The 26,150-nt window shown below is 39.7% G+C and overlaps 1 protein-coding gene and 1 pseudogene across 2 annotated transcripts in view; one reads left to right on the top strand and one right to left on the bottom strand.

Moving 5' to 3' along the window:
* The window catches only part of CUNH11orf49 (chromosome unknown C11orf49 homolog), a 190,206-nt gene that overhangs the window by 123,970 nt on the left and 40,086 nt on the right, over positions 1–26,150 (bottom strand). The window lies entirely within an intron of this gene.
* On the top strand, positions 81–5,221 carry LOC118627737 (annotated as a pseudogene).

Below are 26,150 nucleotides of genomic sequence, written 5' to 3'. Positions count from 1 at the left end.
GGAAACTGTCCACAAAATTTCAAGAGCGCCTGCGTGCGCCAACTCTTTCCTTTTTGCCTGGTTGCTTCAGAGGCAACAAGATGGGATACCAGCAACTCTACTGGAGCCATCCGAGAAAATTTGGCCAGGGTTCTCGTTCTCGCCGCGTCTGCTCAAACCGGCACGGTCTGATGATCCGGAAATAAGGCCTCAGTATGTGCCACCAGTGTTTCCGTCAGTACGCAAGGAACATCGGCTTCATTACATTGGCCTAAGTGAACTTCCATGAATGGGCCATTCAAGACATCTACCTTACCACAGAATGCTATCTCTTTGTACATGAAATAACATTTAAAAAAAGAGAAAAAAAAAAGAAAAGAAAAAAATAAATAAAAAACCTCCAAAATAAATATAGTATTTTATAAAAAGTTATTCCGGATCATTGTTTCCATAAAATACTGCTATTCTAAACTACTCTCCAGTGTATCAGATGGTGTCATCATGTAGGAAGGGAGGAAGGGAGGGATGAGAAATAAAGAGCAATAGAGAGAGCCCTGGCCGGTTTGGCTCAGCGGTTAGAGCATCAGCCCTCGGTCCAGAGAAACCTGGGTTTGGTTCCCGCTAAGGGCACGTACCTCAGTTGCAGTTTGTCCCCGGTCCTGTTTGGGGTTGTGCGGGAGGCAGCCACTCAATGTGTTCTTTTTCACGTCGATGTTTCTCTCTCTCGCTTCCTCTCTCTCCCTCCCACTCTATCTGAACAAAAATGGAAAAATGTCCTCGGGTGAGGATAGAAAAAAAAGAGCAATGGAGAATTCCTTAATTCATGCTTTAGCATATAATGACCTCAATTTCAGAAGTTCAAACTGGGACATATGGTCTAAAAGGTTTTATTTGGTTTGTGGTGGGCCAGTTCCAGGTGTGAGAAACAACCTAAAGATTACATATATAAAATGATTGAGCATGTGTAAATGCCAGATTTATTGATAAATATCAAATGCCATGTTATTTGATCAATCTTAACAGATATATGTCCTAGGTGATATAAACAATACAGTTCATTAAACAGAACAGCATGTGTAGTATGATACCATCTATATAAAACTACATATCTAGGGGTGTATATAGAAGCAGATAAGATGTTTGAAAAACAGAGAAAATACAGAGAGGAAAAAAAAATTGAACAAAATTTCTCAGAACTGAAAGACATGAATTTCCAGATTGAAAGGATCCTTTAAAGCCTAGCAAAATAAATGCAGATGCACATCAAGGTACATTATTGTAAAAAATTAGCCTATACCTTTTTACTGGCAGTTTGGCAAGATTACTTTGTGGAAGAGCATTTAGGATAGGATAAAAAATATTGGTGCAGCCCTTGACGGTTTGGCTCAGCGGTTAGAGCAATAGGCCTGAGGTCCAGAGAGACCTGGGTTCGGTTCCCGCTAAGGGCACATACCTGGGTTGCAGTTTGTCTCTGGCTCTGATTGGGTTGTGTGGGTGGCAATCACTTGATGTGTCTCTCTCACATCAATGTTTCTCTCTCTCTCTTCCTCCCACTCTATCTAAACAAAAAAAATGAAAAAATGTCCTCGGGTGAGGATAAAAAATATATATATATATTGGTGCCACTATCTTTGGAAAATATAATCCGTCACAGTTGCCCTCTGGCCACAACAGTTTACATTCCTCTCAAATGTAAAGTACACCCTGATCCCCCAAATTCCCCAAATCTAATTCCATTTCAGCATCAACCCAAACTCTAGGATCTTGTCGTATAAATCAAGTTAGGTACAGATGAAGTTCCTCAAATGCAGTTTCTTGGGTACAGGTCAAGCATGGTTCCTCTTTCTGAACACCTGTTAACCAAAGAGACAAGTATATAATCCCACACACCAGTATGTAAAATGGTGCTACAAGGATAGGATAACCAAATAGACTGCCATTCAGAAAGGAGAATGGGACTTCCGGTCAAGATGGCGGCGTAGGTAAACGAGGTATCGGTCCTCCCACAACCACATCAAAGTTACAACTAAACTACAGAACAACCATCATTCAAAACCACCTGAAATCAAGCTGAATGGAAGTCCTACAACTACGGAATTAAAGAAGCAGCCACATCTAGACTGGCAGGAGGGGTGGAGGCAGACTGGCTGGTCCCACACCCACATGTGGTGGATAAAAATCAGGAGGACACCTCGGCTGGGAAGGTCCTCCCTGAGGACTGAGAGGTCCCAGTCCCACACCAGGAGCCCAGCTCAGGGTTCCAGTGCCAGGAAGAGAAGTCCCCATAACTTCTGGCTGGAAAAAACAGCAGGAACTGAGGCTCAGGGAGGCTGAAGCGGCTGGAGCCCCAGGCAGCTCCTTAAAGGGCCTGTGCACGAACTTATCAGACTCTCTCCCTCTAAGCTTGGAGGGGAGGCAGCTCGAGGGGCACCAGAGACATACAGGGAAGAACTGAGCTGTTTGGCATTGGAGTGAGGGCTGGAGAGGGGGCTTTCTCCGGGACAAATGTGCTGTCAGAGGCCTTTGTTCCTTTGGTGAGCCCTTCCCTGGGGCAGCAGACAGCGCCCTATCTGGGATTCCAGCAACCTGGCTCAGACTGGTTGCCCCGCCCTGGTGACCCCCTGAGGCCCCGCCCCACCCAACTTTCAGGCCCACCCAAGCTGTTGCCACTTGCTTAACCATAGGATTGGCCTGTCTTGGATCCTGCTTCAGGTTTTCCTAAATTCTTTCAAATAAGCAGCATCTGGTCTCAGATAGCCCCATACCTCTCGTTAAGCAATACATAGAAACAAACACAGGGAGGCAGCCAAAATGAGGAGACAAAGAAACAGGTCCCAAATTAAAGAACAGAACAAAACCCCAGGAAAAGAACTAAGCGAAATGGAGATAAGCAATCTAACAGATTCTGAGTTCAAAATACTGCTTATAAGGATGCTCAATGAACTTAGTGAGAACCTCAGCAGACTTAGTGAGGGCCTCAAGAGCATAAAAAAGGACCAGTCAGAAATGAAGGATGCACAGTCAGAAATGAAGGATGCATTAACTGAAATAAAGAATAATTCACACAGCCCTGGCTGGTTTGGCTCAGCGGTTGGAGCGTCGGCCTGTGGACCAGAGAGTCTCAGGTTCGGTTCCCGCTAGGGGCACGTACCAAATAAAAAAAGAAGAATTCACACAGATTCTATAGTAGAGTAGGTAAAACCAAGAAGCAACCCTATTTGGAATATAAGGAAGCAAAAAACACCCAATCAGAACAGCAAAAAGAAAAAAGAATCCAAAAAAATGAGGATAGTGTAAGGAGCCTCTGGGACAACTTCAAGAGTGTCAACATTCGCATCTTGGGGGTGCCAGAAGGAGAAGAGAGAGAACAAATCAAAAACCTATTTGAAACAATAATGGCAGAAAACTTCCCTAACTTGGTGAAGAAAACAGACATACACGTCCAGAAAGCACAGAGAGTCTCAAACAAGATGAACCCCAAGAGGACCACACCAAAACACATCATCATCATCAAAATGCAAAAGGTTCAAGACAAAGAGAGAATCTTAAAAGCAGCAAGAAAAAGGCAGTTAGTTACCTACCAGGGAGTTCCCATAAGGCTGTTAGCTGATTTCTCAAAAGAAACTTTGCAGGCCAGAAGGGAGTGGCAAGAAATATTCAGAGTGATGAAAAGCAAGAACCTACAACCCAGATTACAGTGATACCTCGGTTCTCGAACGCCTCGGTTTTCGACCAAATCGGTATTCGACCAGGAGATTCGAGAAACTTTTGTCTCGGAATCCGAACAAATATTTGGAACTCGAACTTCCGAGATGAGCCGAGTTGAGCCGAATGGCGTTCATTCGGCCCAGCGTGCCTTGCTTGCGTCATCAGTGTGAGTGCAGAGAGAGAGTCACACTTTGTGGAGTCACGCTTTCCTATTGGGTTTCATTGCTTCGGTTCTCGAACAATTCGGTTCTCGACCGTCCTCCTGGAACGAATTATGTTCGAGAACAGAGGTATCACTGTACTCTATCCTGCAAAGCTGTCATTTAGAATCGATGGCCATATAAAGACTTTCCCAGACAAGAAAAAGTTAAAGGAGTTCATCACCACCAAACCGTTATATGAAATGATGAAGGGTCTTTTTGAAGAAAAAGATAAAATATATGAACAAACAAAATGGCAATGAATACATATCTATCAACAATTGAATCTACTAACAAAATGAACAGGTAGAACAGTAACATTCTCATAGATACAGAGAGCATTTTGTTGGTTGCCAGATGGGAGGGGGGTTGGGGGAATGGGTGAAAAAGGTGAAGGGATTAAGAAGTACAAATTGGTTGCTAGACTGACCAACCTCAAAGGGAAGGGGGCTGGGGGGTGGGAAGAAATAAACCAAAGAACTTATGTGCATAACCAGTGGACACAGACAACAGTGTGGGAAAAGGCAGGAGTGGGGCGGGAGTGGGGAGGAGCGGGTCAATGGGGGGAAAAATGAGGAACATCTGTAATACATTCAACAATAAAGATAAAAAGTATAAAAGTATAAAAAATATTAAAATAAATAAAAACTATTTAAATTGTAAATAAAATAAAATAAAATGCCAAAAAAATAAATAAATAAAAGAAAAAGAATGGGTGGCAATATAGTAATCACTGGCCCACTGCATTTCTGAAATCTGTCCAGGTACCTGTCTTATTTTCTTGATTTGGCTATTGACTCTGTACTCGGGGCTTTTGGTTCCATCTTCTGAATCATACTTTCATTTCCATAAAACATAGTCTCAGTTTGCAGCTGAGTAGCTTTCTGAGCTTGCTTCCTGCCCATAGAAGTCTGGGGGTCCAAAGGCCACTTTTTATTTTGTATTATCTTTATCCTTTTTAGTCCAAAATGGGGGTACTTCCACCATCACATTTCTCTTAAAAAGTAATGCTTTTTCCCCCAGCCAGGGTAGCTCAATGGATTGAGTGTCATCCCATGAACTTGGGGTCCTGGTTTGATTCCCAGTCAGGGCACATGCCTGGGTTGTGGGCTTCATCCCCAGTAGGGGGCATGCAGGAAGCAGTCAGTAGATGTTTCATTTTCTCCCTTCCTCTCTAAAAAATCAATTAAAAACATATTTTTTTAAAGTAGTGGTTTTTCTATTAACTTCATTGGGTTTTACTCCGTTAGACAAGCTACACCCACAAATCTCTCTTAGACAAGCCTTTCTCTATTCGGGCTCCCAATGAGACTGCTGTGGGACAGCACCCTTAAGATCCTTAGGCCCTTTGTCTATCCAAAAGAGTCTATGAGGCTCCACCCTGAACTCTTTCATAGGTCTTAACAAAAGGTTCATCTTTACCCTTAGACCACATTTCCCTGATAGCACTCTGGATCTGATCTTTGTCCTGAGTCACTGTTTTACTTTGAGTACTTTTTGCTGGTTGGAAAAATTGTCCTGAGCTTTTGATATTTCCTCTAAATTCTACTTGAAAACAAAATAGTTCATTCTATAGTTCATCTTTCTCACATTTCACTGTGGGCAGAAAAAGACAGGCAGCCCAGAAATCTCCATAATTAGATCATCACATTCACTGGGTGTATTCCCTATTTTTCTCACTACTTAAGGTGACAGCATTGCCAAACTTTCTAGAATTACATGCCCCTTACATCCAGTTTCCAATAACATTTCCTCACTCTCTCTCTTTTTAAAAAAAAAGCTTTTTTCCTTTATTGATTTTAGAGAGAGAGAAGAAATGAGAGGGAGAGAGAGAGAAACATCTATGAGAGAGAACATGATTGGCCACCTCCTGCATGTCCCCCCCCCCCCCCCACTGGGGATGGGGCCCACAACCTGGGCATGTGCCCTGACCAGGAATCAAACCGGCACGGGTCGATGTTCAACCACTGAGCCACACTGGCCGTACCTCACTCTCTCTCTTTTTTTTTGGTTCAGATAGAGTGGGAGGGAGAGAGAGAGAAACATCGACACGTAAGGGACACATCAAGTGGCTGCCACCCGCACAACCCAACCAGGGCCGGGGACAAACTGCAACTGAGGCACATGCCCTTAGCAGGAACCAAACCCGGGTCTCTCTGGACCGCAGGCTGACGCTCTACCGCTGAGCCAAACTGGCCAGGGTCGTACCTCACTCTCTTTTAAGCCTTAATTGATACTCTTCTCAAGGCCTGTCAGACTTCCACTCATAGTCTCTTCAAGGTCCTTCCAGTGACCAGGTTTAAGACCACATTTTTGTTCCTGCGGCAACTCACTCCCAGTAACAAAAGTTGTTCCAGTCATCTACTGATACATAACAAACCACAGCAAACTTAGTGGCATAAAACGTAATAATTTTATTATTCACTGATTCAGTCAGTCAGGAATTATACAGAGTACAGCCAAGATGGCTTGTCTCTACTGCATGATGTCTGGACCTGAATTGGGAGGACCTGAATGGCTGGGGTTGACTCAAATGGTTGGGGATGAAATCATCTGGAGCTTCTTCACTCATATGTCAGGCAGCTGGAGCTAGACTGAGATGACTTGAAGACCAGGTTTGTGGCTGAGCTCCTTACAGCATGGCATCTGATTAGTCAGAGGGGATGTCCTGAGAGAAAATGTCTGAAAAGTGAGTTTCCAGAGACCAAAACAGAATCTACATGGCCTTTTGTGACCTAGCCTTGAAAGTCAGATGGTGTTACTTTGATCATATTCATATTCAAGAAGAGGGGGCACAGACCCCACTTCTCAAAGACAGAAGTGTCAAAGAATATGGCAACCTGTTTTAAAACCACTATTACCTCCCCCGTGTTGTAGCTCAGTGGATTGAGCATTGGCCCATGATCTGAGAGGTCCCGGTTCAATTCTAGGTCAAGGCACATGCCCAGGTTGCAGGCTTGATCCCCAATAGGGGGCATGCAGGAGGCAGCCAATTGATGTGTCTCTCTCATATTGATGTTTCTATCTCTCTCTCCCTAAAAAATCAATAAAAACATATTTTAAAAAACAAAACCACTACACCAAAATCAAGGAAGAAAGAAGACAGGGAACCCCAAGATTAATGGTGAAAATCCAAAGATGAGATCGCTAGATAACTGCTATTAGCAGGATTAGAGATAAAATAATTCAGATAAAGCAAATCAGAAGATTCTAGGAGGGACTTCTTTAGGAAGATAAAACAGAAAGAATGCATACATACAGATATTAATATACTTGCTTTAGTCAGAGTCCTGGCAGTTAATGAATAATTCGTTTAAAAAGGGTAACTGAGGAAAGTTCTAAAAAGAGGACACTTATGAAGGCATGGACAAGGTTAAGGAAAAGCCTATTTTCTTAGGGCTACCAACAGTCTGAAGAGACAGGTAGAGGGAGTGGTTTCTTTCATCTAGAAAGAATAGGGACCATCTAACATGAACTATCACTTTAAATAGAGGAACAGAGCCAACCCCAACTCACAGCAAACTGGTAGGGAAAGAAGCAAGAGAATATATATCCCAACCTTTCTCTCCTGCATTTCAATCTCCTGCCAGTACGTCCCACTGGCTTTAACCCAAATGGAAGTCACAGGACAAGAGAATCTATGGATTAAAGTCCATACTGATCAGTCCTCCAGAGTAGAGAAATATGGAGAGTGAGTGGATCTGCAGGAGCAAACGGAAAATAAACAGCACAGTACTAAATGGAAACTTATTCAGTTGGGTAGAGTTTGGAGATAAATTGGTGATAATTTGATAAGAAATTAACCAAAGAGAAGAAAAGAAAAGTATTCCCAGGGGTGAGAAGGTTGTACAACATAATTTAGTGTCAGCAGTTATAAAACATAGACACTGAATATCGATATAACCAAAATCTTGATATAAGTATATTAGGAAGTTGGGGGCATAGTTAAGACTACATATGCATAGTAAAGTATGTTAAGGGGAATTAGATTTACCTCTTAGGGAAGTCAATAGATAATGCCTGAAATTGCAAAAAATCAAGTAGCAACACAAGCAAGTAATTTAGAGATTTAGAAATAAATGCCAAACAAATCACTCTAAGGAGTTGAAAGTGGTTACCTCTGAGGAATGACAAACTACATTAAAAGTTTGGAGAATGCTATTTTAAAAAAATTCTTATAGAACTACTTTACCCTTTAAATTGTAGGTATGTAACTTTGATTTTCTAAAAATCAGGAAAATAATAGTTTAGAGGGCCACCTATTCTGTGATACCTTTCCTGACCCCCTCAAACTTAATTAAGATATCCTTCCTCTGGACATTCTTTTTTTTTTTTATCCTCACCCAAGGACATTTTTCCATTTTTTTGTTCAGAGAGAATGGGAGGGGGAGAGAGAGAGAGAAACATCGACATGAGAGAGACACATCGAATGGTTGCCACCTACACAACCAACCAGGGCCGGGGACAAACTGCAACTGAGGTACGTGCCCTTAGTAGAAACCGAACCCGGGTCTCTCTGGACCGCCGGTCAGCGCTCTAACCGCTGAGCCAAACCAGCCAGGACATGGACATTCTTTTTTTTAATTTTTTTTATCCTCACCCGAGGACAGCTTTCCATATTTCGTTCAGATAAAGGGGGAGAAGGAGAGAGAAACATCAACGTGAAAGGAACACATCGAGTGGTTGCCACCCGCACAACCCAAAGAGGGCCGGGGACAAACTGCAACCGAGATACATGTCCTTAGCAGGAACCGAACCCGGGTCTCTCTGGACCACAGGCCGATGCTCTAACCACTGAACCAAACCGGCCAGGACGACATTCTTATTCTTATTCTTATTCTTATTCTTATTCTTATTCTTATTCTTATTCTTATTCTTATTCTCATTCTCATTCTCATTCTCATTCTCATTCTCATTCTCATTCTCATTCTCATTCTCATTCTCATTCTTATTCTTATTCTTATTCTTATCACTCAAATCTCTAGTAGCTCAAATCATAAGTAATTTAATTACTGGCCAATTTAACTCTGAGTGCCCTGAAGGTAGGGACCATGTCTTATTAATCAGTTTCCTCAGCACCTGTCATAAACCCAGGCATATAAAGAGATATAAGAATATTTTCCTGAATTGAATGATCTCAGTCAATCGCACCAATATCCTACCAGAAGTAACACAGGGTAGAAAATTTCTATGACCAAACTATCTTTCTAACCCCTCACTTACTTATCTTTCTGAGTTCTATTACCTCACTGTTATAGATTAAATATTTGTATCCCCCTCAAATGTTGAAACCTAATCACCAGTGTGAGTATTTGGATGTGGGGCCTTTGGGAGGTAATTAGATCATGAGGGTGGAGGCTTCATGAATGAATTAGTGCCCTTATAAAAGAGGCTCAGAGAAAGGTCCCTTGCTTCTTCTGCCATGAGAGCATACAGTAAAAAACAGCCATCTATGAACCAGGAAGCAGGTCTCAATAGACAAAGAATCTGCCAGAGCCTTGATCTTGAACATACAGTCTCCATAACTGTGAGAAATAAATTTCTGTTCTTTATAAGCTACCTAGTTTACAGTAGTTTGTAATAGCAGCTCAAATAGACTAAAGTACTGACCGTAGACTTTGTCATTCTCTAAATACACCAAGCATCTGTGCCCTTGATCATGCTGTTCCCTTGGCTAGAGATGTCCTCCCTGCTCAGTTCCCATTCTGTTACTCATCTTCCAAGGACCACTTGAAGTACTACCTCTTTTATGAAGCTTTCCTCAAAATTTATAGTCAGAATAAATCTCTCCTTCCACTTATCTCAAAACATGTTGCCTGAAATTCTATTTAGCACTTATTTAATAGCATCTTAATAATTATGCTTATATCTGACTTTCTTCCTCTGTTCAGAAGTTCAAGTTCAACTGGCTTATTCATCTTATATCCTTCACTAGCATGGTGTCTAGCATATAGTAGGCCCACAAATACTGTAGAATAATAGTATTTTTCTGGTATGTAAACTGCCATTATTTCTGCCTCCCATTAAGAATGACAGTGAATTCCTTGAGGATCATGTCTGGCACAGGATTGGCATATAGTAGGTATTTAATAGTTACTGAATTTTAAAAATTATTTCTCAGAGTTTACAAGGTACTGTCTTTTACTTTGCTTTTCTTTTTATCTCAACATAATCGAGCCTTCCACAAAATGGCCCTATCCTAATTATGTATTTCCTGTTTGTTGCTTTTCAATATGAACTAGTCTTCTACAAGTCAAGTTAGACTTCTTTTTATTTATTTACTTATTTATTTATTTTTTAAATTTTATTTTTGTTACAGTCTCCTTTTTTTTTTACCCCATTGACACCCTCCTTCCCATTCCCTCTGCCCCGTCCCTGGCTTTGTTGTCCATGTCCATTGGTTATGCATACATGCATATAAGTTCTGTGGTTTATCTCTTCCCACCCCCCACCACACCCTCTTCTGAGGGTTGTCAGTCAAGTTAGACTTCTTTATGACCCCTTGCAATGTGTGATATTTTCTACTTCTATGTTTCTTTCTCTTTCTCTCTCTCTTTCTCTCCCTCCCTCCCTTCTACTTTATTATTATTATTATTATTAAATATGTTTTTATTGATTTTTTAGAAAGAGAGGAAGGGAGAGAGACAGAGGGAGAGAAACATCGTTGTGAGAAACATTAATCATCTGCCTCCTGCACGTCCCCTACTAGAGAATGCGCCCGCAACAGGGGAATGGAACCGGGACCTCTCAGTCCATGGGAAAATGCTCAATCCACTGAGCCACACCGGCTGGGCCCTTCTACTCTATCTAAAAATCAATGAAAAAAATATCCTTTGGTGCCCTGGCCAGTTTGGCTCAGTGGTTAGAGTGTCGGCCTATAATCCAGAGAGACCCGGGTTCAGTTTCCACTAAGGGCATGTACCTCGGTTGCAATTTGTCCCCGGCCCTGGTTGGTTCGTGTGGGTGGCAACCACTCGATGTGTCTCTCTCACGTTGATGTTTCTCTCTCTCTCTCTCTCCATCCCACTCTATCTGAACAAAATATGGAAAAATGTCCTCGGGTGAGGATAAAAAAAAAAAAAGAAAGAAAAATATCCTTTGGTGAGGATTAACTCCCCCAAAAAAGCAGATTAGGTAATGTAGACTAACCCTCCTGACTGAGAAAAACTGGATGAATTATTATTATTTAAATTTTTTTTTTCTTTATTGATTTTTGAGAGAGAGGAAAGGAGAAGGAGAGAGAGATAGAAACATCAATGAAAGAGAACATCAATTGACTGCCTCCTGCATGCCCCCCACTGGGGATTGGGCCCACAACCTAGGCATGTGCCCTGACCAGAAATTGAAACCAGCAACCTCTCGGTGCATGGGTCGATGCTCAACCACTGAACCACACCAGCCAGACATGGATGATTTATTAAAAGTATCTGTTTGAAGCCACCAAGGCAAATGAAGAATGACAAGGGCAAGTCATAAGAAAAGGAGAAAACACAAAGAGGTGAGCCTAGCATTTAGGGTCATTTTTCCCCACGGGCAGGAATTCTAAACAGAAAGGTCCATGTATTGAATTCAAGAGAATTCACAAAATTGGCTATAAAAAATATTAAATCTTTAGTTTTACTAACCTCTAACTTGAATTTAGAATTTTCTTCAATTATGAATGTAAACATAGAATTAGCAACACTTTGATTTTTTTAAACAATAGAAGTCTTAGATATTGTCATATCACATTAAAGTTGTTCCAGGTATGTCACAATATCATTTATACTCATCACTTCAAAAATAATGTATTATTATTATATCCACTAATAGTTTCAGGGGCTTCTGCCAGTCATAAAAGAGGCAGCTGATAGATTGAGCAGATAGTATTTAAATTAAAATTAAGTTCCTGAGTTTTCAAATGATTCTTGATGCTTAGTGGTAAAAAAAAAGCTGGAGTTCAGGACCCACCCAGGCTAGAAACAGGAACTCTGGTAAATCCTTAAGGCTCTAGTTGGCACTCTGAAAAACTACATCTAGAAATAGATCAGCCCTCACTGATACTTAAGCCTAGCTTCAAATGATTTCAACCGCTGATTGGACTGAGGTAATCCAGGATTGCTAGTACTCAGGCCATCTGCCAGAAACAAATGTAAATCCTCTCTGGAGAAAGATAACATTATTCTAGGCCTCACATTATCTCAATAATTTTTCATATACAATGTATAGCTCTCAACTAAAGGCTGAAAAAAGTATACTATAGGATAAGACAACGGAGTAAAAAAATCAAGAGATAGAATAGATAATAGACACAGAACCACAGGGAATCCAGATAATGAATTATAGACTTTTTAATAATTATGCTTTACTACGTTCAAGCAAATGAAAGGTAAGTTCTAGTAAAGAAACCATAAAAAAGAAGTGAATGACAATTCTTGAACTAAAAAATACAGTAATTGGAAAAGGCTACATATTATATGAATCCAACTATAAAACATTCTGGAAAAGGCAAAACTATGAAGACTATGGAGGTTGTGGTGAGGGTGGGGAATAAACAGGCAGAGCACAGAGGATCTTTGGATCAGTGAAAATACTCTGTATGACACTATAATGATGAATACATGTCATTACACATTTTCTAAACCCACAGAATGTACAACATCAAGAGTGAATCCTAAAGTAAACTATGGACTTTGGATGGTAATGATGTGATATTGTAGGTTTATCAGTTGTAACAAATATATCACTCTAGTGGACAATGTTGGTAATCAGGGAGGCTATCCATGTTTGAGGGCAGGGGAAATATGGAAAATCTCTACCATCCTCTCAGTTTTGCTGTGAACCTGGAACTACTTAAAAAAAAAAAGTCTTTAAAAAACAAACAAACAAACCGTATTTAAACTACATAAGGTTTTCACAATAAACTATAGAAAGTAAAGCTCATTAAAATCCTCTTGGCTGCTGGAAATAAAAAGAATGAAGCACTGTGGGGGGCAAGACTAAGAGAAGTATGAGAAACATTAGTAAATAAATCCTAAGATTTCTTTAAACTAACTTTCAATCATTCACAGTTTCCTCATTTTGCAATTTCTATTTTCCCTTTTTGTATTTACAACAGACTCATTAAAAGTGCCACAGTAAGATACAAAAAACAAAAAACACAACTATAATTGGAATTAAGAACTCAGTAGATGGGTTTAACAGCAAATTAGACATAAATAAAAAAAGAATTAATGAACTGGAAAATAGGTTTAAAAATATCCAAAATGAAGCATAACAAATGATAAAAATTATAGAAACATACATAAAAGACAGAGAATACCATGAAAAGACCTAATATTTATATAATTGGAATTGCAGGAGTGAAGCTAAAAATTGAGAATTTTCCAAAACTGATAAAAGACATCAAGTTTTTGATTCAAGAAGCAGTAAGAACCCCAAATATTTTGACTATAAAGAAAAGCAAATCTAGCCCTGGCCAGTTTGGCACAGCAGTTAGACTATTGGTCCATGGACCAAAGAGTCCCGGGTTTGATCCTGGCCAAGGGCACATACCTTGGTTGTGGTTCATCCCTGGCCCAGATTGGTGTCATGCGGGTGGCAACCAATCGATATGTCTCTCTCACATCAATGTTTCTCTCTCTCTCTCTCTCACCCTCTTCCCCCCTCCCTCCTTCTCGAAGATTAAAGGAAAAATATCCTTGGGTGAGGACTAAAAGAAAAAGAAATAAACTTTAAAAAGAAAGAAAAGAATAGAAAAGCAAATCTAGGCACATCCTAGTAAAACTACCAAAAACCAAAGACCATGAAGAAATATCCAAAAAGCAGCTAGAGATAAAGGACAGATTATTTTCAAAGGTGTAAGAATAAGACTGATAGCTGACATCTCAACATAAACAGTGGAAACAGAAGATAATGGAATGGTATATTCTAAGTGCTAAAATAACTGCCAACCTAGAATTTATAAAAGAAAAAAACTGCCCTTCAAAATGAAGGTTTATAGATAGTTAATAGTTTTCAATTAATAAGTTCTTGATTTTCATAATTATTCTATTGTTATAGAAGATGTAAACATTAGTAAAGCTAGGTGAAAGGGATATGGAAACTCTATTTTATTTTATTATTATTTTTTTTTATCCTCACCTGAGGACATTTTTTGATATTTTGTTCAGATAGAGTGTGAGGGAGAGAGAGACACACACACATCAAGTGGCTGCCACCCGCACGACCAACCAAGGCCTGAGACAAACTGCAACCGAGGTACATGCCCTTAACAGGAACCGAATCCGGGTCACTCCAGACTACAGGCCAACGCTCCAACTGCTGAGCCAAACTGGCCAGGGCAAACTCTATCTTATTTTTGAAACGTTTTTCTAAGTCTAAAATTATTATAAGAGGAAAAGAGGTCAAATAAAGATAGTTTCAGAATGAAAGCTAATTCCAGAATGAAAGCTTCATGAAGGCTGGGATTTCTTGTCTGTTTTGTTCACTGCTATATCCCCTTGTGTCTCGAACACTAACGCAAAGGACCTTAGTAAACATTTGTTGAATGAATGAACAACAGTAGTAGTAGCTATCATTAATTCAACACTTAGTATACCTTAGGTAGAAGATTAAGCACTTTACTTTCATTATCTCATTTAATTCTTCCAGCAATCATGTAACATGAAAATTTTTTTTTTTAATCCTCACCTGAGGATTAAATTTTTCCATTGATTTTTTTTTTTTTTTTTAGATAGACTGGAAGTGGGGAAAGAGGAGAAAAACATTGATGTGAGAGAGACACATTGATTGGTTATTTCCTGCATGACCCCGAACGGGGTCCAGGATTGAACCTGCAACCCAGGTACCTGCCCTTGACCTGGAGTTGAACCCACAACCTTTCAGTCCTTGGGTGATGCTCTAACCACTAAGCCAAACTAGCCAGGGAAGGAATTTTATATTTTATATATGATTCTCCCCATTTTATAGATGAGACTATGTAACCAGCCCAAGATCACTAGTAAGTGGCAGGCCCTCAAACACAGATCGATGCCAATGCCTGTGTTCTTAACTGTTATTCTACAGTGCCTTCATGTCACATAAAAATATCTCTCCTTTCTTTTTTCCTTATCCAAATTCAACTCACCTTTCCAGGTTGCATTAGTCAGAGTTCTCCACAGAAACAGAGCCAAATATATATAGTTATATATTGTTATATATTATAGAAGATTTAGCTTATGTGATTATGGAATTGGTTTTTGTATTTATGGAGACCAAGAAAGTCCCACGATCTGCCATCTGCAATCTGGAGAACCAGGAAAGTTGGTGGTGTTATTCAATTCTATTCTGAAGGCCGAAGAGTCAGAGGAGCTAAGAGTATAAGTCCCAGTCCAAGTCCAAAAGCCCAAGAATGGAGATTGGGGAGGGTCAATGGCATACGTTCTAGTCTGAGTTCGAAGGCCTAAGAACCAGGAGTGCTGATATCCCAAAGTAAAAGAAAATGGATGTCTCAGCTCAAGCAAAAAGAGCAAATTCACCCTTCCTCCTATTATTAAAGAGCTTTCATCTTCAGGTGTCCTGAAAGCAGAGCCTGAGACAAGGATTTTGGTGCCCATGCCTTCCTCCATCTTTTTGTTCTACTTAGGGTCTTGATGAATTGGATGATGCCTACCCTCTTTGGTGAGGGCAATCTTCTTTACTCAATCTACAGATTCAAATGTTAATCTCTTCTGAAAACACCCTCACAGACACACCCAGAAATAATGTCCTACCAGCTACCTGGGCACACGTTAGCCTGGTCAAGTTGACACATAAAATTAGTCATCACACATGTCAAAACAAACTCCTCTATGATGACTTACTTAACTACTTTAGTACCAATTATTTCTCCTTACTCTCAAAGCACAACTTAATGTCATTCTATTTGGTTTTAAATTGCTCTGTAATTGTTAATCAATAAGCATTATCTTCACATCTAGATGGTATAGCCTGCTACACACCTAGGCTATGCAGTATAAGCTTATGGATCACCACTGTACATGCAGTTCATTGTTGACCAAAATGTAGTTATTATGCAGCACATGACGGTAATGTCCTTTCTTCAGACTCACCCAAATACCCCTTTGTTTAAATTTCCACTAACAATACTGTAGAAATTTCATTGCGAACACTACTATTTCTAAAATGACAAAAGGTAACTCAGGTCAGGTGTCCTGAAAGCAGAGCCTGAGACAAGGATTTTGGTGCCCATGCCTTATTGATGGTGTGCTCTGAGAAGAGAGAGAGAAGCAGGGTTGGGGTCGGAGGAGAATCTGGGTTCAGCCTGATCTGACAGTGAGCTCTGGAGAAAGAATCAAATCTCAGCAACCGTCCCATTTCGAGGCAAGGGGACCAGCCCTTCAAATCTCTGTGTCAGTTACTTGTTGGCTGTGTGATGCCTTCATGGTGGTAGGGAGGTGTTCAGAGACCCTGTTTCTCTGAAGACACATTTTCTGGAGAAGGGACAGCTGGCCCCAATAGACAATTGAGGATGACATCAATAAAATTGACTACTTTGCCCCATCCTCATGACCACCAAATATAAAAAAAAAAGTTATATCAATCACTTAGATACTTGTTTGAAGCTCACTGTAATGAGATTTTGAACTACGTTAAAAAAAAATATTTGTTTCAAATGATGCTGTAAATCCTTCCTCTTACTAAAGGATCTTAGAGTTTGTTTACCACTTGGCTTTACTGAACCTAGGATGCAATGTCTTTTATGTTTGCAAATATACCTTTAATAAAGAGCTTTCATCTTTAAAAAATAAAAAATAAGCATTATCTCCTAAATCAGACTATATCCCCTTATAGGCAAGTGACCATAACTTATATTCCTATTGGTATAGCCCACATTTGAAGCTCTGTAACAATACTTGATATTGTGGTAAAGAGATAAAAAGAAAAAGAAAAACTTATTTGGAAAAACCATGCAAAGAACAGAGTTTGGGGATGCTTTAGAGATAAGGTCTATATGGTTTAAGATTCTAAACATTACATTTGACTTGGAAAAAATACCTTAAAAAGGTGGTTTTTACAAAAAAAAAAATTCCTATAATACCTTTTTTTCCTTATGGCAAGTTCAGGGCAATCTGGCACAGCAGTGTAGTTCTCTTGGTTAAACCCCCTCGAGAGGGCATATATGTTGCATAGAAGGTGAAGTATGAGAGTGTGCAGATGAACAATTATCCTTACACATGTAAACTGCAGCTTGTGTGGTGTAAATATACTCTCCCTGCTTGGAATTGCCTGTGTAACATTCTCTCTTTGGGCTCTGTGGTTTCTCAATACGTTCCAAGTGTTTGGAGGCTTGAGCTTGGCTCAGCAAGCACAGATAAACAGCTTCCTGCAGCAGGTTGCCAGTGTGAGGAGCAGTGACCTCAGCAGAGAATGTCTGCTTTTCATTACCCTGAGCACATCACTGTACTGCTAGAACTAAGAGTAGGAACAATACAAGTTAGACAGACTTGACTGGCTCAGGTTCCCCATTACACCTTGAATTTTTTATGTTGGCAGCCAGAGGAAAGAGAGTGTAGACACAAAGTGAGAAAATGGGTAATAGATGGGGGAAAACAAAAATAGAAAAGCTTTCTTAGGCTATTCTCTGAATAAACTAAAGGATTAGTGAAGTGGATAACATGAAATGGCTAATAGTTGTGCAGAAAATAATCATCAAATGTTTTTAATCTCCAAAAGAAGTATATAAAATACAAGGTAAGCAAAGGGTGTTACAGAAAACAAGAGACTAAAAAGTCCTCAAGATCTCCAACTCTGATACCATTTATAGAGAAAGAAGAGAAAGGTTATCACTTTCTAGGATATCTATGAAGTAGAAAAGAAGCAAAAATCCCACAAAACTGGAGCTAAAGAGGAATGAAACACTATGGAAATGAATTATATCTACCCAGACATTCTATAAATGTCATTTCACTTGATTTACACCACCTTATGAGATAGGTATTATCATCCCTAGCAACAATCTTGACTTGGAAAATATATCATAAGAACATTAACAAAGCCCTGGCCAGTTTGGCTCAGCGGTTAGAGCGTCGGCCTGCGGTCCGGAGAGACCCGGGTTCGGTTCCCGTTAAGGGCACGTACTTCGGTTGCAGTTTGTCCCCGGCCCTGGTTGGTCGTGAGGGTGGCAGCCACTCAATGTGTCCCTTCACGTCGATGTTTCTCTCTCTCTCTCCCTTCCTCTCTCTCTCTCCCACTCTATCTGTACAAAAAATGGAAAAATATCCTCGGGTGAGGATAAAAAAAATAAAAAAAGAACATTAACAAAGACATTTGTTGCTAATGTTATTTAATGACAAAGGGATGCATTTAAGACTACTTCTATGGCCACCCAGAAACAGTATTACCTACTGTTGTAGCCCCAGAACTCAGCAATCCTGGATCAACGAGTCCTAAAATAATTTTACATGCTCATGACATTTTTCTGATAAGACAGTTTCCACTGTGCTGGTCAGAACTGCATCTGATAGCTGAAGACAGGAATCACAGCTATGGCCTCAGACAGGAAATTAGTTGAACATGACCCCTCTTGAGGGATCCTGAGAAACAACTTGTTTTGTGGGGAAGTCACTGACTATAAAGATGCACCTGCCATGGGGCTGGAAGCCCAGAGACAGGCAAACATCTCAGCAGATCATAGTAACAGAGAGAAGATTCATTTGACTTTCATTTCACTTTTCTCAGGGAAGAAGAACCTTTGTGTGACTGCCAAAACCCTAACTATCCCTCCTCCTTCCCCTCCACCCCCATCCCAGTTCATTAAAACCTTCTGGTTAAAGGTGCCAGATTGTGTCATTCTTTCCTGCTCTTGTGCCAGACCTGTGCCGCCAGCACCACAGATCTAGAGTTCTGAGAAAATCATGGAAGAAATTAAAAGCACTGATAAATTGTTCTACTGTTGATGCAGCAAAGTTTCAAACTGTCAGAGTGGTGGTATAAGAAGTAATATCAGGACTTGGATTGGACCAAGTAAAGATTCTTTATATTATTTATAGATTAAAATAAAACAAGTAATTTCTCTAAGGGAAAATATTTTAGTGTGAAGAATTACACCTAAATTTTATAACAGCTCCCATATAAAAGCAGCTCCCATGAAAACAGACAGAATATCACTGGGTCTTGAGAATACTGCAGTGACGAAGGGAGTGCCTACATTACTTCTTACTGAACAGTTTCACATCAGCTAAGTTTCTCTTAACTTGTAGAAGGGAGGGGGTGGGGAAGTAAGGTCTTTCCTTACAGGGAGAATCTGGGCCCAATTATTACTTCCATAACCTTTGACTCTGACTTCTAAATGAGTCAGGGGACCAGTGGGCTGTGAAATGGCTTCCTCAGTTACCAGGTCAAGTGCTGCTGGATGGTTTCCTGTAATCAAAACATGAAGGGACTGAAGAGGGATGAATTCTAAGCAAATAAGTAGCTTCTTATATCCTCAATGTACCTGGATGTTTAAGCTTTAAAATAGATTTTGGTGACTCTAAACTCACTATTACATCTCCCTGGAGCCCTTTTGCTATAGAATACTTCTGGTAATATAGAAAAGAACCAGAATGCTCTATAGATTTCACAAATGACGGCTTAACAGAAATGCCTGGGCCAGAAACATTGAGGATAGGAGTGTGTTAGTTCAAGGAAAAATCTATTCCTGGCAATTATCTGAGTCTGTGAGAATCCAGATGCTGACAATGACAAATGGGTAATTTTCTGTTACAATGTGTCAACTCCAGCTAAGAACTAAAGATGGAAAAAAGATGGCGTGGGGGTGGGAAGAAGCATTACCCTTTTTGAAGAAGACTGTAATGGGATTAGTCACCATTACTTCAGCACACCACATTTTGGCTCAATTTGACAATAATAAGTAGGAAAAGCATGGGGCAGAAATGGCCCAGAAAAGTCTCACGTCCATCCCTCATTCAAAGCTATGAGTCTGGAAATCAGTAATGTCTGGTTTGTTCCGAAGTGTTTCTTGTTGCTCCAAATCTCCACTCTTCTGTTACCATGAGCACAAGAAGAACCCAAAACAACATTACTTAAATGCTGGATGGTAGATAATCCTAAAAAAATCTGCCAACTTGAGAACTGAAGGTTTACGCCCTGATTGTTCTAGATTACTTAAGAGAGAAGTGGGTCATCTTTGCATAGGACTTAGAGCATCTGTTCCACACACAAAAAAGGAAAAGAAAAAAAGAATAGATACTTTATACTCATGGATTTTTTTTCATTAATTACATTTCAAGTGACTTAGAAACATGCACCACTAGAATCTCCTTTTTTTTTTTATCCAAGAGTAAATGAAGTTCCCATTTCATAGATTTATTCTAATCAAAACAATAAAAAAGCCCTGGCCGGTTTGGTTCAGTGGTTGGAGTGTTGGCCTGTGGACCAGAGAGTCCCAGGTTTGGTTCCCGCTAGGGGCACATACCAAAAAAAAAAAAAAGAAAAACAATAAAAAAGGACTGTGATGTTGGTATCTTTTACAAGAATATATATTTAAAAAAAAAAAAAAAAAGGGCATGCAACTTCCCAACTGAATTCTGATGATTGATATGTATCAAATGGACTTTTCTAAGAACTGACAAAGATTTTCAGCTCCATATTTATACCATATATTAGATAACAAATAATTTTTATGACTAATTATTTTACTTTCACTTATTATATATGAGTAGTGCATGAGGGAGGCCAATTACCTGTAAGGTAGCTTTCTGTGACCACCACCTATTAAGGTAGTCCATTCTGAGTAGCAGTAAGTAAAATCAATCGAATGATCTTTTTTGGACACAGAAAACCTAGGTAATAACAGTGGACGAAGAGAAAGTAAGTCACCTGAGCTGAGATAACTTACTGGCTCTCTGATAGGATGAGCCAATCATTCCATTGGATAAGCCCTCAAATGCCATCTCCTCTAAGAGGCCTTCCTGGCCATCCTATATATCACATTACCCTAGTTATTTCCTTGTTATTTATCTTGTTACAGTAATTAGCTGTGTAACCTTGAGAGTGTTGATTTTGTGTGCTTAAATTTCCTAATGTGTAAAATGAAGATAATACTAATATCCCCACCTCACAGTATTGTGAGACTTAAATGAGATAACATGTTAGAACAATGCCTAACACATAGTATTTACTAACTATAACCTATTGTCATCATCATCAGTTTACTTCTTTATTGACTATCTCTCTCACTAAAACTTTATTACTATTATTTTTTACTGATTTTAGATAGAGAAAGGGGGAGGGGGAGAGAGCGAGAGATAGGGAGAGAGAGAAACATTGATTTGTTGTTCCATTTTTTTATCCATTCATTGGTTGATTCTTGTATGTGCCCTTACTGGGGATGGAACCTGCAACCTTGGCGCGTGGAGATGATACTCTAACCAACTAAGCCACCCTGCCAGGGCCTCCCTCACTAAAACTTTAGGTCCATAAGGGTAATTACCTTATTTGTCTTATTCACCACTATATCTCCATTGCCTAGTACACACAAGCACATAGTAGGGGCTCAGAAATAATTACTGAATGAATGTTGTCTTATATTCTCACATATCCTTAAAATAAACCTCCATCAATGAAGGTAATTTGTGTACTTATAACCAAAACAGTCATCATGAAAACTTCCCCAAGAAGCTAAAATCATCGTTTAAAACAAAAACAAAAACAAGACACTTGATCATAAGAAAGAGCCCTTCTGGGCCCACCAACCAAGACCACAGAGTATCATTCTTTTCTATATTAGTAGGTGGAGGTCAAGCTCCCTGATGCCACAGTGTTGTAGCTATCAATTTAGCCTGTAAAGAATGGTTCCCAATTCTGATAGGAATTCTCAGATTTCAGCCTGTTTTTCTCTCATCATTATTTTCCAATGTCTTAAAAAAACCACATTTCTCATTTTCTCTTTACCACAAAAACCTGGTCACACTCTGCTGTGGTTTCTAAGTTACAGCTACTCCAGCCTCATTTTCTTGGATTATGCTTCTTCAGAGGTCCTGACCTGGTGCTGACAATTCTTGGTCTATTCTTAGAGTGGCACCTTGAAATATTAATTCCTTTTACTTTCCACTAGTTGAAAGACAACATTCAGAGGTAGAGGTTGCATATGACAAAAGAAAATCTTCTGGGATTTAGAAACCTTCTTTCAAGAGTGTCCAGAGGAATAGGATCTAAAGAGCTCACAGTCTTGCAGACACACAAGGAGTATAGCTTAGCTACTCATGTTTTACAGCTTATGCAGATTTGCTGGAACAATCATAGGTTTGTTGGAAAACAACAACCAAGGAGTGACAGCACAGGTGAGAGGGCAAGCAGGCTCAGAAAAGAAAATCAACAGAAAAGCCTTCCACAGACAAGAGTACTTTCATCATTATTTAAAGGTAAATCATGCATCATTAAATGTACAAAAATCTTGCCCCAGCCTGTGTGATTCAGCAGGTTGGAGAATCATCCTATGTACCAAAGGGTCGTGGGTTCAATTCCCGGTCATGTCACATACCCAGGTTGTGGGTTTGGGGCACGTAAGGGAGATAACCAATCGATGTTTCTCTCTTCCTCTCCCTTTCTCTCTCTCTAAGAATCAGTGAAAAACATATTTTTGGGTGAGGATAAAAAAAAAAAGGTATGAAAATCTCAATGTATGAACTTGAAACTGAGACAGGGAAGTGTTCAGTTAGCATATATATTTTTTTTAAGTTTCCTATGGTTTAGAGCCAGCTCCAGTTGTATCCTCCCAAAAGGCCAATACTAAATATTAAAATGGCAATGAACTGAAGTCACCAGACAAGACTATGTAATAGTTCATAAGGGAAAATTCAAAGAATTTAGAAACTATAGCTAGAAGAGGCCTCAAAATATCTGGTTAGGCCTCCAGCAACATTAGGCAGTACAGTGACTTGGAGGCAGTCGAGAATACTGCTTTTGTAATACCACAGAGGAGGCTTGATTCCTAACTCTGTCATTATTATTAGCTTGTGAACTTAAAGAAGCTATTTTAACCTGTCTGAGTCTATTTCCTCATCCATAAAAGAGATAATAATAGTACCTACTTCAAAGAATTATAGTGGCTAAGACATAGTATGAGTTTGAGAAAAAAAATTGTTTATTATAAAATACAATTATATTATTATTATTATTGGCATGTAAGACTTTATTATACCCATCTCATAGATAAAGTTCAGAAAATTTCAGAAATTTGCCCAGGACTAGAGTAAGGACTTATAAGCATAAGGATCTCTGCTTTCTAGGGCAATGTTCTTCTCACTTCATTACGTTTCTATGAATCAATACAAAAAAGGAGGAGGCCTAAGAAAGAAGGCTTTTCACTAGATAAACAAAATTCACAAATCAAAGTAAAATCAATAGTCTCTACGGATCCAGGTCTTGTCCACAAAATACTACTTCCTGTTCCATCAGGCATCCACATCTTTCAAGTCTTTTTTTTTTCTTTTTTAAAGATTCAGAGCTTTGTTGCTAGTTCACTTCCCAGAATAACTTGCGTCAGGCCAATATGTATCTTAGAGTTTTAGAAGTGTCAGGTATGTACCATTCATATACATTATGTAATTTTAGTTTCCCAAAGACACGAAACAGATCACTTGGCAACTAGATTTCTATCAGCGCAGTGGAAAATCTTGTTTTTCAACAGTGTACTGGTAGATAAAAGCTGCAGTCAATAGCATTCTGAAGGTTATAAGTTTTACCATCAACACTCTGGAGTTCAGTATCAGTTACAAAGACAAGTGGGGTTCACTTTTGGGTGCTATACACATCGTATACAGCCTCTTAAATGGCAAAATATAGAGCTTTAACAAGAAGAATCAACAAAAAAGAGAAAAACAGGAGATAGTCTTTTTTTTTTTTTTCAGTGTCAGGCACCCAATTCTGTTTATTTATTTTTTTATTTTTTTATTTTTTTTATTTTTTATATGAATTTTTATTTATTTTTTTGTTACAGATATTTTACCTTTTTACCCCATTGGCACCCCCCCACCCCCACCCCCCTCCACCCTGTCCCCGGCTTAGTTGTCCATGTCCATTGGTCATGCATACATGCATATAAGTTGTGTGGTTTATCTCTTCCCACCCCCCCACCCCCATCCCCTCTTCTGAGGGATGTCAGTCTGTGCCCTACTTCCATGTGTCTGGGTCTACTGTATTCCTCAGACTGTTATGTTCATTATATTCCGTATATAAGTGAGATCATGTGGTATTTGTCTTTTTCTGCTTGGCTTCTTTCACTTAGGATAATACTTTCCAGGTCCCTCCATGTCGTCTCAAAGGATAAGAGATCTTTCTTTCTTATCGCTGCATAGTACTCCATTGTGTATATGTACCGCAGCTTTTTCATTCATTCGTCTACTGGTGGACACTTGGGCTGTTTCCAGATCTTAGCTATTGTAAATAGTGCTGCTATGAACATGGGGGTACATATATTCTTCCTGATTGGTGTTTCAGGCTTCTTAGGGTATATTCCCAGCAGTGGGATCACTGGGTCAAATGGAAGTTCAATTTTTAATTTTTTGAGGTAGCACCATATTGTTTTCCATAGCGGCTGCACCAGTCTGCATTCCCACCAGCAGTGTATTAGAGTCCCCTTTTCTCCACACCCTCGCCAACACTTGTTGTTTGATGATTTGTTGATGGCGGCCATTCTGACAGGTGTGAGGTGATACCTCAGGAGATATTCTTTATTATTAACAAGATAAAGAATAAGAGTATAGCCCTGGCTGGTGTTGCTAAGTGGTTAGAGCATTAGCCTGTGCACCAAAGGGTCGTAGGTTCAATTCCTGGTCAAGGGTACATACCTGGGTCGGGGTGCATGCGGAAGGCAACCAATCAATGTGTCTCTCTCATATCAATGTTTCTTTCTCTCTTTCTTTCTCTCTCTCTCTTGCTCCCTTCCTTCCTTCCACTCTCTCTAAAAATCAATGAAAAAAATATCCTCAGTTGATACAAATAAGATTAAGTTGCCCCGGCTGGTTTGGCTCAGCAGTTAGAGCATCAGCTGGCAGACTGAGGGATTGTGGGTTCGATTCCCAGTCAAAAAAGAATAAGATTATAGTATGCAATAACTTAAAATATAGATACAGCTGTTGATTCAACATTTACCAACAAAGATGAAACAGAAATGATGCCTACCCTCAAGGAACCAGTGTTAATAGGGAAAAGACTTATAAAGGAGATGGGGGTGGGTGGTAAATGAAAAAAGCCAGGAAGAAGCATTGCCCCAGAAGAATCATATTTCACTTGGCAAGGAGCCTCAAGAGTGCTGGTACAGATTAAATAGCCTAGAAACTTAACCCCCTAGGCTTGTCAATTCTGTAAAAGCAAGCAAGGCTATTCAATCTCAGTGTTTATTCCCTGCCCACCTTGTTTGCTTCCCACACCATGAGAACAAGTAAGATTCCTTTCTCTACTTTCTCCTCATTAGAAGACCGGGAGAAGCGACCAGCTCTGCTCCCGGAAATCCTATTTTTCCAGAGACAAAATTCCAATTCATAAAACATTTAGATTTTATTTGTGAGACCTATAGTTCAGCAAAAGGGTTTGGGAGAGTCAGGAAGTCCCCTAGCCCAGCCAAAGTGTCTTAGGTCTTAGTTGGTTGAGCGTCATCCTGTGCACTGCAAGGTTGCCAGTTTGAGTCCTGTTCAGGGCACATACCTGGGTTGCAGGTTCCATCCTCGGTCAAGGCACATATGGAAGGCAACCAATCAATGTTTCTCTCTTTAAGCATGTCCTTGGGTGAGGATTACCAAAAAAAAAAAAAGAATCCCCCTAACAACAATTCAAGTTTAGGCCATTAGACTAGCTGTCTGATCTCCAAGGAACCTCTGGAGAATATAAAGAAAAAAATTTGTTTTCAAGGATGATAGACTTGAGTTCAGGATTCACCTTAAATAGAAACCTGTAAGAGTTGACTCTTCTGGTGACTCTTCCTTTCTTAGAATGTTCTCAATAAATTACAACAAAAGGAAAGAAACTTCAAATAATTATATAAATATGTAATGGCATATTGGTAATAAAAATAATGCTTTGGCCCTGGCCGGTTTGGCTCAGCAGTTAGAGCGTCAACCTGTGGTCCAGAGAGACCCGGATTCGGTTCTCGCCAATGGCATGTACCTCGGTTGCAGTTTGTCCCCGGCCCTGGCTGGGTCAGGCGGGTGGCAGCCACTCAATGTGTACCTTTCACATCGATGTTTCCCTCTCTCTCTCTTCCTCTGGCTCTATCTGAACAAAAAATGAAAAAATGTCCTC

Source organism: Molossus molossus, unplaced genomic scaffold (assembly GCF_014108415.1).
Source record: "Molossus molossus isolate mMolMol1 unplaced genomic scaffold, mMolMol1.p scaffold_m16_p_13, whole genome shotgun sequence".
Lineage (NCBI taxonomy): Eukaryota > Metazoa > Chordata > Mammalia > Chiroptera > Molossidae > Molossus > Molossus molossus.
The sequence above is the reverse complement of the archived record's forward strand: the minus strand, read 5'-3'. Positions and strand labels throughout refer to the sequence as shown.